The sequence below is a fragment of the Ixodes scapularis genome, unplaced genomic scaffold, assembly GCF_016920785.2.
Source record: "Ixodes scapularis isolate PalLabHiFi unplaced genomic scaffold, ASM1692078v2 PGA_scaffold5__190_contigs__length_132052651, whole genome shotgun sequence".
NCBI lineage: Eukaryota > Metazoa > Arthropoda > Arachnida > Ixodida > Ixodidae > Ixodes > Ixodes scapularis.
The window spans coordinates 94937786-94952374 of NW_024609880.1; the positions used below are offsets into that span (position 1 = coordinate 94937786).

At 45.9% G+C, this 14589-nt stretch overlaps 1 pseudogene; it reads left to right on the top strand.

Moving 5' to 3' along the window:
• Window positions 1–14589, top strand: part of LOC115317751 — a 48054-nt pseudogene that overhangs the window by 25269 nt on the left and 8196 nt on the right.

The following is a 14589-nucleotide window of genomic DNA, read 5'->3' on the forward strand; positions in this document are numbered from 1 at the left end:
TGTACTTTAGCCGGCTATAGAGGGATGTATATCTCCCGAGCTATAGACTCGCGACCATCCAATTTTTTTAGTCGGCTCACTGGTTTGCTTAGGCTATAGGCCCGCGACCCTCTTTTTTTTTTTTTTTTTTTTACTGCAGATGTACGAAAGTGGAAGAGAGTCATTCATGCGCTCGATCGGGGCGAGAATTTTCTCCAGCCAGGTTAACGGGGCGTACGTCGCCGAGGTTATACGCCCGCGATCACAAAAGCGTCCTTAGCTGCCTATAGGACTATTGCAGTTTTGCCGGCTGCTTTCCCTGCGCATTGCCTTATTTCGGCGTTGACGTCATTTCAATCTTCCGTTTTTTAGCTCTAATTATCTGTCGTTTTCAGTGTATTTTGTAAGTATATGTATTTCGTAGCGCGCCTTCTACGTTGTCCGTGTCCCTGCCATGTTTGTATTTCTTTCTGCCTGCTGTGTTAAATATATTTAATGTTTTTTTTTTTGTGTATATTTCGTCGTTCTCGACGCGGCGTCAAGAACGCTGCTTACGCCACTACAGAGGTAAGCTTTACTCTTGTCACGACGGTTTATCGCGCTATAAAGCCGTCTATTGGACTCGTATAAAGTCTCGAGTGGGCGGTTTCGAATGCCGGTGCACATGTCATCGGTGTAGGCAGAGCAACGACGTAACAATCGCGACGCGAGTGCTGACTGCGCCTCGATCTGGCCGGCCGCGCTCGCTCTGTGGAAATGTAAGCTTGGGACTCTCGAGCCCCGTTACCTTACTGAAGATGCAAGACACTACTTGGTCGTCGCGAATCCTTTGCCCTTCGAATGGCTTCGAAGCCGTTCCAGCGCCCGGCGTATACCCTACGCAGCGTCCTCCAACAACCGTTCGCACAGCATCGGAACCCTTCGTCTGCGAGCGCCGGCGGTTCGCCGTCGCGGGGATTATGTTCGCGGGAGTTCATGTTCGCGGTGTTTCATGTTCACCGCAGGAGTTCATAAAATGCTTCCATTCAAGTCGCAACGATAAATCGTCGGCGCTCGCAGACTGCCAGTAGGCTCCAGAAAGGTTGCGATGCTGCGCGGGCGGTCGCTGACAGGCGCTGCTGCCTAGGGTACGCCGAGCACTGGAACGTTTTCGCCGGCGTTCGCAGGACAAAGAATCTCAACGACAAAGCAGCGCCCTGCATCATCAGCAAGTTAACACTGCTCGAGAGTCCCACGCAGTCGTCTCTCATTTCGCGATTGCTGCGTCGTTGCTCTGACTAAACAATTCACAGTTCTCTCGAGACTTCATGAGCGTTAAATCGACGCGCCTATAGCGCGATAGAGTGTCGTGACAACAAAAAAGCTTACCCCGGCAGGGGCGTAAGCAGCGGTGCAATGTCCGTCAACGCCCATGTCGAGAACGGCCAAATATACAAAAATAACAGCCGAAAAAAAAAATTTATATCATTAGGCACGCGCTACCCTAGGTGCGTCCTATTATCTTTCTGTTCTGCGAATTCAACAAATCAGCAAGCGCTGTGGCTAATTTTTCTTCTTTTTCTTTAAATTATGAGACATTAAACTCATTGGAGCTTCTTGGAGCACACATCCCCACCATGAGTCATCATGGTGCTCAGAGATTGTAATTGATGGTAGTGATATAGACTGAACTCACGGATGAAAAACGTACTACGGCACAAATTTCTTAAACCACACAATCATAGATGCCACAACGATGCAAAGATTCCCAAAATTGACGTTTAAAACTGCGAACCTAACAGTGTACACATAATTCAAAAGTGCTTGGTAAAAAAAAAAAAAAAATATATATATATATATATATATATATATATATATATATATACATATATATATATATTTATTTATTTATTTGTTTGTGGACATCTTGCGCAAAAAGAAAGTATTCGCCATTAATTATTCATTTTGAATTAGAATGTGGGCTAAAAGGCGTAACATATGATATCTTCAAACATGCATCGTTTTGGGTCACTTCTGGGAAGTGCAGCTTTAGAAAGAAGTCCAAAAGCTGGGGGGCCTTCATGGAGCTGTCCTGTTCACTCGGTAGTGACAGCAGAGTAGACGCTATGCGTGTTTGAGGCCAATCATGTCTCCGGTTAGGGTCCCGTGACAACTGTCTCGAAGCTGGTGATACCGCTGGACACGGCACCTGCCTTAAGCCCAAGGCCACACATAGCATCCACTGCACTATCAACCTTGGCTCGAACTGTCAACAGGATATAAGTGACACATTCTCTCGCTGTGTTCATTGTTGGTATGCCCCTGAAGATTAGTCTTTGTGATCGCACCCCCGTTCTGGCCTTGAAGGAGCTCTGCTTTTCAATTTTTCTGTTTTCTCTCTCTCCCTAAGCTAAAAGCATTGCAGAAGGTGCGGACTCGGCGGACCAATCAACCGTATACTTTCTATCGCGTCACTCCGCTCTCTGTGCGCATGTAACGGAAGGAGAGTGATCACGTGGTTTGACGGATGACGTAATAGCCGCTGCCAATTCCGGAATGAGGGCCTCATTCCGGAATTGGCAGCGGCTATTACGTCATCCGTCAATGAGGCTGCTTGCGGACCTAGTTTCGCGTGTCGTGCGGCCCGCGGGGCTGCTGTGGTTTTCACTTCTATGTTAAAAGGTATCCCGATCGAAAAGTCCTACCCGTATGTCGGCAACAAGCGATTTCTTCAAAGAAGCCCAAGACATTTTTGTGATGCGTTCAGTGTTCGGTCCGGCAAATGACAGCTTGTGCTACACCGTGGTGTATCTTCACGGATCCCTTCCTTCTCGGTTTTGTGTTTGAGTGGTTGGTCTGCAGTGCCCGTGTCGACGTATATTTCGGATTACATCTTTCAAGTCCGGTATTTTGAACGTAAGTGCGCTGCAACCTACTCGGCGACAATTGACCGTTCTGTAGTGTCTATCTCCTGGCAGTGCCTATCTTCTGACAGCTGGGAAAATAATTTCCCCGTAATTCTACCGCAGTCGCCTGCCATTAGCTCTCTGAAATCATGTGAAAATTGTAGTTAGAATACTGACATTCTTATGCTCTGTGCGTTTTGTGAAAAGACGTTTCATGGACACCTTTTCGTGGATAGACGCTTCATGGACACACGTTTAGTCGGCACTCGTTACGCGAATTGCACGCTGCAGGGACATTTCGTCGCGCCTGTATTCCTGAGGCGCGTGCTCACCGACTCAGCCCACCCGTTCACGCCACTTCTTGGCAAATCATTACAAAAAAACAAACAAAAAAAAAAGCATATTTTGAGTTGTTTATAAACGTCACGTGTTGATGAAACGATCTCGATGAAACGTCTTTTGATAAACTGATTGCAGCGCCAATGAGTGGCGACTGGCATTAGAATTTCGGTGGGAAAGGGGGGGGGGGGGGGGGGGGATTCGGCCGGCTGCCGGGGGACTAGACACTACCCAGGAATTGCCTTTGGTTCTTGTTTGCTTTACAATATTCTCAGTTGTATAACAGCTCAGTAGTACCTCTTCACATAGTAGAGATTGCTTCGTGTGTGCTTGTCAACAGAATGGGCTGTGTGTAATAAACTTCTAGGAGATTTGAAAACAATACCTTGTGTCTGTTTACCTGTGCTTTTGCAAACACCTGAGTGAGTGCATTTGTTTTTTGTTGTTTTGTTGAAATGTTAGCTCTTTGTTTTAAATGGGGCTATGAAGTTCGGCACGTCTCACAAGGTTTTTTTTAAAGATGTTCAGTGCCAACAAATAATTTGTTTCAAATTTCATACGATTGCGGTAAAAAGAAAAACTACAGGCAGCTATGGCACGATGGTAAAGAGACTCATAAGACGAGATATAGAAGAAGCTATAGCAAACCATACAGAGAGCAATAGGCAGCTAAAGAAATCATAGAAAAAGCCATAGGCAGCTATTGCACGGTGTCTAAAAAGATCCATAGAGTAAGGCATAGAGATTTCTACAGCACACCATACAAGATGCTATAGGTGGCTAAAGGAACCATAGAAAATTCTATAGTCAGCTGTAGCACGGTGGGTATAGAGAACCATAAGACGAACTTTAGAATGAGCTATAGCGAACCATACAAAGAGCAATAGGCGGCTAAAGAAACCATAGGAAAAGCCCTAGGCAGCTATAGCACGGTGTCTAAAAAGATCCATAGAGTAAGCCATAGAGATCTCCATAGCAAACCATACAATATGCTATAGGCGGCTAAAGGGGCCATATGAAATGCTATAGAAAGCTGTAGCACGATGGGTATAGAGAACCATAAGACGAGCTATAGAATGAGCTATACCGGACCATACAAAAGGCAATAGACGGATAAAGAAACCGTAGGAAAAGCCATAGGCAGCTATAGCACGGTGTCTAAAAAGATCCATAGAGTAAGCCATAGAGGTCTCTATTGCAAACCATACAATATGCTATAGGCGGCTAAAGGGACCATGTGAAATGCTATAGAAAGCTGTAGCACGATGGGTATAGAGAACCATAAGACGAGCTATAGAATGAGCTATAGCGGACCATACAAAGGGCAATAGACGGCTAAAGAAACCGTAGGAAAAGCCACAGGCAGCTATAGCACAGTGTCTAAAAAGATCCATAGAGTAAGCCATAGAGATCTCTATAGCAGACCATACAAAATGCTGTAGGCGGCTAAAGGAACCAAAAGAAAAGCCATAGGCGGCTATAGCATCCTTTCTAAAGAGACCCATAGACTAAACCATACCGAATTCGATAGCGAAATATCCATTGAAAAAGCTATAAACAACTATAGGGGAGACCATAGGGAAAGCTATAGACAGCCATAGAAACGGCTATAGCTAATTGGGCCAATTTGCTATAGCCGGCCATACAAAGGATTTTCTATAGCCGACCATAGACCATTTTTGTATTTAAAACTCCCAATTCTCTTAGAGCATATCCGAGAACATTTGCCCCCCGTTGAGATACTTATGATAGACCGTTGCGATATCAGTTCAATTGCCTCTTGTAACTGAGATTTCTACGTTGTTGCAAATTGCAAATTTAAGAGTTTTTTTTTTTTTTCGAATTCAGGGATATTGCGACGAAATTTTAGCGCCTATTTTATTCTCGAGATGCCAACTACGTTCTGGCCACACCACGGAGACACCGATATTTTGCTCGCAAAGACACCAAAACAATATTTAAACGGAATGTTGTTAGTGGCGCCGCTCCGCGGAAGTTCGCGGGAGCTACATGCGCACGAGCCCTGTCGACCCGGATTTCCCTTCTCTCCCGGCCTATTCAATTCGTGCGGTGAGTGGGGAGGGGCAATAGACCTTTTGCGAAATCCCCCGAGCGCCCCGGCCCGCGCTCGAGGAATTGTGGGAGAGACTGTCCCTCGCCCGGCCGCTTTGCCTTGAGATCCCATTGCCTGGTCGCTTGCCTCCTCTTAATCCTCTGTTTTTCGATTCCATTACCTATTTTATCTATTCCAGTGTATTTTTATTGCTTCTAAGTCTTTCTATTTTCTTCTGCGCGCGATATTTCTTGTATATTAATAGTATTTGTGTCTTTATTTGCCTTATTCGACGGGAGTGCCGACGGACAACCCACCGCTTAATCGCGCGTCGTTCCCCGGGTTGAGTATCGTTGCTACCGATTCCTATTGCGCTGTTAGCTGTTCATTATGTGCGCGGGTTTTTATAAACGACTCCTCTCGACTGCACGCGGGTCAAATGAACCAGAATGAACAGCAAACAGCGCGATAGGAATCGGTAGCAACGATTCACCCGGGGAACGGCGGGTGAAGCGGCGTGTTGTTCGTCGGCATTCCCGTCGAAAACGGCAAAATAAAGACACGAATACTATATATATAGAAGCGCGATATTTCTTGTATATATATATACAAGAAATATCGCGCACAGAAGAGACTAGAAACACTTATAAGCAATAAAAAATACACTGGAATAGATAAAATAGGTAATGGAATCGAAAAACAGAGGATTAAAAGGAGGCAAGCGACCAGGCAATGCGACCTGAAGGCATGCAGAGCGGCCAGGCGAGGGACAGTCTCCCCAACATTCCTCGCGCGCGGGCCGAGGCGCTTGGGAAATTGCAAATCGTCTATTCGAACGGCTTGGTTGTGTCGCGTTGCCGACGCCAAGTGGCTGAGCTCGTAACCACGCCAGCCCCCAAGCAGTTGTATCCGTGCTGGTTCAATTGGCGTCATGTCTCCCAAGATGCATCGCGCTCTCCGATGGCTGAAGTTCGTGCGCTCGCTAAGGTCGGTCCCTTGGAATGGAAAATATACTCACCCGTTCCAAGTACAAGTGTGCAATTGTCGTTAGCGGATGGAGTTGATCATGTTTAGTTTATTTCTGAACGTCAGAGGTGTATCCTAATTTTTGATTCAGTATCCCTTTACAGGAAAACTGAATTGGGGTACAAATCAAGTGGCGTCAATTTTCCTGCTAAATATAGGGAGGAAATTGAATTGGTGTACAGTTCACGAGACATCGATTTCCCCACTAAATTTAGAAATAAATTCGCTTGGTGGTATAACCCACGTGACGTAAATTTTACCGCTACATTTGGCGGGGAAACTGAATTGGTGTTTATGTCATGCGATGTCAATTTCCCCGTTACGTTTTGGGTGGGAAGGGGGGGGGGGGGTACTGAATTGGTCTATAAAGCATGTGCAAAAGAAAGCGCCATTTAGTCTGCTTATGATCAGTCAAAAAGTTTTCGCTGTATTGAGGGTTATCCCCACCAATAGTTTCGCCCGAGAGACTATGGTCCCGGCAAAGTGGGAGTCAGAAATTTAAAAAAAAAAAATATGACCACGTACCGCCAGTCCAGTCGGAACCCTTCACACGGCGTCTTCAATAAAGACCGTTCACTTACCTGGATGGCCCAATTCGTTGCTCCGGTTCACTCTGTTCTCATCCGCTGGACACGGGCCGTTGGGCTTTGGAACGGCGGGCATGGCAGCAGGAGTTCCAACATCATTCGGCATGCCCGGCCCCCGAAGAGGCCCAATGTCACCCCGGTCACCGCCTCCGGCACCATATCGCTTAAAGGGCAACTCCGCTTCATTTTTGATATTTAGAAAACTATGTAGCTCTCTTCAGTATCATATAGGAAGACCCCATGTCAAATATTACGATATAATTCCGTCTATATATTTAATAAACTGGCCAGCAAACCTTCAAGCGAGCCAAGTCGCCGAAATCTGCCAACTCTAGAGTGCGAGGTGAGGCGCAATCGTCAGCGCCTCAATGCGACGGAGTTTGAGCGGCAAACGTTGAGCCACTACGTCAGAGGCATGACTACGTCATTCTCACCTTTTTGTTTGTTTTTACTTCTCAGAGCGAAATCGAACGATGACGTCATGAGTTTCTCCTCCCGGTGTTGGCTGACCGGGCGTCCACGTGATCACCGTAACGCGGATGCGCTAGTTTGCGCTGCCCTGCGCGCTTATCGGTCTGTTTCTCCGCTCCCCCTCTCCTCTTTCGTCTTCTCCCCTTCCCCCTCTCACCCGCGCCATCACCGTCCACGCCATGCGAAGCGACCTGCCCCGTCGCGTGTCCTGTCCCTCGCCCCCCGAACGTCACAAGACCACGTGGTTCGACGTGGCGTGGCCATGACTCTGACGGCACAAGACCACTGTTGCCTGACGCAACCGAAGTTTCGGTTTCAGTATCAGCTGATGTTTAAATTAGGATTACACAAATAATATTCCACATTTCGCGAATCCGAAGACGTAGAGCTGTTTAGTAGAGCTTTGTGAAATGGAATCACATATAAACCTAAATTTTTCGGAATTGAGCGGAGTTACCCTTTAACAGGGAAGAAACGCATCGAGTGTACAAATATATAATTCCAATATCATGAAAACCGATTTGAATGCAGGTGCAAATCTTCCACAGATGAACGATGTGCTTCGAATGGCATGATGATGATAGCTGGCAGGAATTTTGCATTTGGCATATTGGTCAAGTGTCGTTAATTTTCCCGCTAAATTTCATTGGGACACGAAAGTGGTGCGTGTGTCACGTGGCGTTAATTTCCCCGCCAAATTTAGCGGAGAAACTCAATATATTTATAGGCCACGTGATGTATCACGTGACATCAATTTCTTTGCAAAATTTAGCTGGGAAATGAACGAATGGACGGACAGGAAAACTTCTAGTATTCGAGGGCCCCTCTAGAAAACATGTCATGCTTTCAAAAAGAAATAAGCATCGCTAAAATTTTTGATTTTTGTTTTTGTATTTGATAACAATAGTTTTTTTTAAGGCTTCCGGTTTTCCACTGTGCGTCTTGACAGCTGCAGGAACGGTTTTCAATTTGGAGGACAAAATCAAGGCCTACGCCGAGAGGCTGGCCCAATACTACAAGACAAAATTAGTATGGTGGGACACGCACGGAAAGAAGCTCTTTCATCCCAAAGAGAAGTATTCCTTGTAAGTAATCTTTTTTTCTGATCGATGTGGCGACGTCGTCTTGATAGCTGGAGAGACTTAACGACCACCCTCGACGACCACATCCTGTTTGAACCAACTCGGATATCACCTACAAGAAAAAGCCTGCGCCATACCGATGTCACCAAGCGAACTGCGCAGGCGCGCGCATTCCGGAAGTGGTGCCGCCGCCATGCTACTTGTAGTCATCCCTTCCCGGCTTCCCGGCTACATACGGCTGCGCGTACGTACATCATCATAGATTATCATTTGGCACGCCGCGGTATCACCTTGATTTTCTTGCATGTTTTTACTTCATAAGACTGTGTTGTTTGTGATGCCTTACTTTCCTCAGCAATTGCAGAAAAGCAGTTTCAGTCGTCTTATCGCTTTAGAATCGCTTTGTCGTCTGCTTCATCGTCGTTTGCTTCTTCGTCTTCGTGAACGCGTAAGCCCACTGCCGTTCACGGGGTAATCCCACTGCGGCCGCGGAAAAAAAAAGAAAAAAAAAAGAACAACTGCACCACTACTCGAGCATTCCGGCTTCTCGGACGTCTCAATTACGTTGCAAACAAGTGAACATCTAGTGCAATAGCAAAGAACAAGGAAATTCGAGGGACAATCGGCTCGGTGTAGCACCACGGAACAGCATCGAATGTGATGAAAAACTGAGCTTGGTGGTGCTCAGTCTTGGGCATAACGTTTAATCAGCCATTAAGTAAGAGGAGCTAAATATACTTTCTCGGTCAGTGATAGTTTTCTAGAAATTGTTTTATTCTGGTTGACAGCCTGTGCGACAGAGTACAGATGATCAGCGGGAGAAGCCTGCACACAAAGAAGTGATCTACAGAAAGGCCATGCCTGACGCGCCGTAATAATTGGCTACTATCAAAAAGAAGCAACCATGCCAGAGACCTGAAAGCTTGGGGTGGAGATGATTTTTCGTGCACAGTTTCTATTCAGTTTTATTTAGTTTGCGCAAGATCCGAACGCTAACAGTCGCCCGACGGGGGAAGCTTTTTTCTACGGCCTCGACTGGTGCTAATGCAGAATGGATCAGTAACACTAGCCTAATAGACCACCACAAAATGGATGACGTTCCTTTGTTACATTTTTGGTGGTAAGTACGTGTTGCACTTCAAAATTGCATTATGTCATCTTTTCGCGTAGGTATGAAAAAAAAAAAAAAAAAAAAACTGAAGGCTGCTTCCGAAGAAAAAGTTGTTTTATATCAAGTGGTGCATATCGGGAATCGCTGCTCTTTTTTAGTGATTGTCCTGATCTTTTGAAGCACAGTTGTGCTTGAAACATGTCGTCCCAATACCAGTTATAACCACCAAAATACACCGAGTAAGAAGTGTATTAAAAACGGCCTCCGCAAAGCAGTGCGGAGGTCCTATTTGAGATAGACCAACGAATGGGCCGCTACTGAGCAAATGGTCACAGAAATTCCAGCTTATGGAACACTTCGGCACGCTCTATGTCTCGTGCCCTGTAATCTTACATATTTTAGCTGACGTCCAATAATTGGATATAAATTACGAAGCAAATCGCGAAACAAATCGTAAAACGCTATTTTTCCTGCCACTCTGTCTGGCTCTGTGGACCTTTCTTTGCCATGCTCCTTTCTTGCGGGAAGACATAATATCCGAGGACTTTTTGCCTGGTGCTGTTATTATAGCTCCGTGGCATACAACATGTGAAGCCACCAATTGAAAGCCATGAGTCAACACCTGGCTAAAAGTCTCGTGCTAACTAGAAAATTTCCAAACGCCGGGCGTACACTGCGCGCCGACGCTGCCGGAAAACTGGGGAGAACTACAGGTACCAGAATGCACCGCGGCAGCGGTGGCGTCGTGCAACTCCTCGTGAGATCGGTCTATTGCGCCCGCACTGGAGTCTTGGATTGAGGTGGTTACGATTTGGGCTCGTTCTCAATATGTTACAATTCGGGCCCATTCATTCTCAATATGTCCCTCTCGGTTGGGCCCGCCGCATATGATCCGTCCTTGTCACATCCTTCGCATTTCATCCTTCAAGGAAAAAAAAAAGAAAAAGGGGGAGGGAGGGGACTTCAAGGTGTCAGTGTTATGGCTGGGTCACCACACACCCTGAAGAAGCTTCTTCAAGTCCGCCCCTCCCCCCTCCTAACTCGCCTATACTCTAAGAAATGCCTGCGCGTCTATACTTACACACAAAGCACTTGAAGAGCCAATCTCTGCGATCTACGAAATCAGCTCAGTGAATGATGAGGCGGCACATCTGTTTATACATCGAAATTCCGTTTGCGCTGTGGCATTATGCAATGCAAGCACGACGCTTTGCATTGCGTAATGCCACAGCGCAGACATCATTTTTAGGTCTAAACGGATGTTCTGCCTGATCATTTGTTCAGCTGATTTCATAGATCACAGAGATTGGCTCTTTGATTGTTTTGCGGGTAAGTAGACGCGCAGGAATTTCTTAGGGTGTATACGGAAGCGCCCACATACACACGCACAAGTTCCTTAGTCCCGCAGTTTGGCTAATAGTTCCTGGAATACATCCCCCCTGCTCTTGAAACATGCAGGGAAGATAAGGACCAGCTCCCTCGGTTGTCCGTATATAAGTGGTAGCAGGCGTTGGGCAGTAAAACACCGAACTGCTCTTTTATGTCAAGGCACGACTTCACATGTCTCTTTTCCCGGGTCGCGGGGGGGGGGGGGGGGGGGGGGGGGGTGTCCTCGGTGTGGTTCCTCCTCCCTCTCCTTATTCTACATTTCCTTAAAGTGGACTGCAGCGTATGCTATAGACGAGCCGTCGGAGCCAATCCAGGGCTGGAAACGTACCACGCGCCATTCGGTCCTAGTGCGAGCAGGACCAAATGCGAATAGGGCCTAGTGCGAAAAAAACAAACGGTTTGGATCTTTTAAGAAGGTTCAAACGAGTAGGTTCAAACGAGAATGGGGCAAAACTAGGAAGGGCGAAATGCGAAAGGGACGTTTTGAGGTTCACCGCTTGGATTGGCACCCGACGACGGCGAGCTTGCGCAACCTGGACCACACAACGCTAACGCAAACTCGCAGCGCTTGCGCTTGCTTCTGTACGCAATTCTAAAACTCTAAGATGTGCGGTCTCGGCCACTCACATTTTTCTTTTTTTCGCACGTTTTGGTGAAGTTCACTACAACTTTGTGTATCACAATCTCGCTGTTTTAAGTTTTAAGGACAAAGGGGCTTTTGAGAAGTTACTTTGGATGTACCCAAGCATTCTGTTAGCGTTGTTAGTAACATACGAGTTGTGAGCGTTCCATCAAGGGGACGGTGATTTAAAAAGTAGGTGGGGAAACTATTTGCTTTTCTAGATTCGCGGATATATTTTCATTTATTAACGTTTAGGTCAATATACCATGCTTTGCACCAATCAGATATGGCATTAAGGTCCGACTGAAGGTTAGTTATATCGATCACAAGTTATTTCATGAAAAAACCACGCAGCGGGCAAACAAGAAAATGTTAGAAGAAACACAAGAAGGTAGATCGTTTATGTAAGAAAAAGGAGAGGACCAAGTACAGAACCCTGTGGTACACCGGAGTGAACACCCGTTGGCTGCGAGTTAGAGTTGTTAGCTGAAACAAACTGAACGGTTAAGAAGAAAGCATCCAGTCCATGCGAGAAGTTTGTGATCAAGGTTAATTTGGTGCAGTTTATATAGCAAAAGTTCGTGGCATATACCTTGTCAAATGCCTTAGAGAGGTCTAAAAAAATGCATATGGCAAATGGGGAATGGTCAAGAATGAGGTTTAGTGTATCTATGCGTAAATGATACCAATTGAGTTTCACAAGAGTAAGTTTTGTGGAAGCCATGCTGTAAAGGTGTGAAAAAGCAGTTTGATTAAAGGAGTGTAACTAGATGCGAAAACAGAATGTGCTCAAGAAGTTCACAAGGAATGCTGGTTAGTGAAATAGGTCGGTGATTAAAAGGAGAAGACTTGCTACCTGATTTATGGAGTGGAATCACCATCCCGACCTTCCATTCACCAGGAAGATAACCGTTGTCGAGCGACTGCTGAAGAATCTTAGAAAGTATAATAGAAGAATAGACACTTGTACTTTTCAATAACTTGGGATTAATTGAATCGCATCCAGGAGACGAAGAAGCTTTAAGTGATCTAATGAGGCTCTCTACACCAGTAGCTTCATTGAGTATGGGAGACATTACGAGAGAGTCAAAGCCATAAGTATCGGGTATGGGGACACCTGAAGTTACAGAAAAGTTGCATGAAAACACTTCATTCAGCACCAATGCACACTGGCTAGAAGGAATTGCATTTTCAGTGCTGTCAAGTTCTAAAATGTCCGTAACCTCATCTTTTGGCTGTATGACATGCCAACATTTTTTAATGTCGTTTATTAACATTGATGGCAAAGTGCTGTGATGAAATTATTCCCTGGCATTTTTTAGTGCAGCTACATATTCGTCGGAGGCATGTTTGTAAGCAGCCTAGCGGGCACCATTACCAGATAGTTTAGCTGATCTAAAGAAGCGCTTTTGTTTGTTTGATAAACATTTGAAGCTACGGCTATACCACGGAGCATCACTATTAGGTGTGATGGTGAAAGTGGGAATGTATTTATTAGTTAAATCATTCACTTTAGCCTCAAAAATGTCCCAATTAGTTTGTACGGTGCGATTATCAAAACCATTCAGAAAATTATCAAGAAAAATAGACAGTTCATAATTAACTGCTTCAAAATTTGCTTTTGTATAATTACGAATAGTTTCAATTTTTTTTAAGGTTCTTCTGGAATCTAGAAAAATCGGGCAAATCTGGAAAGTAATCAAACAGTGATCGCTTAAGCCAGGCAAGTGACCAATCTCGGATACAAGACCAGGCTGGGATGTCAAAACAAGATCAAGGGTGTTCGCGACAGATTGTGTTGTCCTTGTAGGTTGCTTAATAAGCTGCGTAAAGGAAAATACAGAGCACGAGTTCAAGAATTCAGTGCTAAAGGGGAGACGGGGTGCATACAGGGCGGTTCACTGTTCCATGATATATTCAGAATGTTAAAATCACCAAGCAGAAATAAAGGAAGCGTGGGGTATCGAGATGAAACTATGTTAATTACATCATGAAGTTCATCTGCAAGAAATTGGAAGAAACTCTGGAAGGTCGATAAGAAACACCAAGAATGATTTTCATATTACTTATTTCAACGATAGCCCAAACAATCTCAAGGCCGCAAGGAATGAAAACACACTGGGATTGAAAGTTTTTCGAAATGGCCGGCAAAACACCACCACCTTATCGCGTTGTGCGGTCGCAGCGATACATTAGACAGTTTTAGTGGACCGTACGCTATAGCTTTGCGTACGCAAGGAAATTGCGGGTCGTGAGTGCGCTTGCGCAGAACGCAATAGGAGGGCTAGCGTATTGCGTACGCACGCAACGCTGGGAATTTTGCGAGGCGGGCTAGCGGGCTTTGTGGGATGCTCTCAAGAGATCTCGGACCCAACGAGAGCGCCAGTTTCAAGATGGCGGTTACCTCGACTGGCGCAGCAAGGGCGACGTGGTGTTTTCGAAGTTCTGTGTTACGTGAAATTGCGTGGTGTTCAGCTCGGCAATTCTTTCTGGGACCTACCGCGGTCAAATCAGTTCGTCGTGCAGCTGAAGGAGTGCACAGTGAAAATGTTCGCCGCTCGGAATGTGCGTCAACGCTGCGATCTGCTCAACGCTAAGCCTATTCGCACAGTTCATCGCCGACGAACAAGCGACTCTAAAAGAAATCGCCGAAGTTCTCGCTATGCACTGGACATCAGTAGGTCATGAATTTCATTCCCCGATAGCATTGATAAAAGGTGCCGTTTCAACGGGACGATTGACGGTGGCTCCGTGATCGAATTTGGCTACGCACTCTTAAGCCTGGTTCAGACAATTGACTGCGTGGCGGCAGCGAGAAACCAGGACATCCCTGCTACTTATATCGTGGGCTAAGATGATTCTTTGAATTGTATTGCACGCTTCATACGAAGCACAGATGTGCCGGTGACTCGCTTTTGGTTCTCCACGCAACTCAGTCAAACGCACTCAAACGCAAGTGTCTGAACCGGCCTTCACTTGTAGCCCCTGTACCCCGCAGAAAAGCGCGCTTGACGAGGCAGCTGCGGCTTGGTTTAATTTGAAATA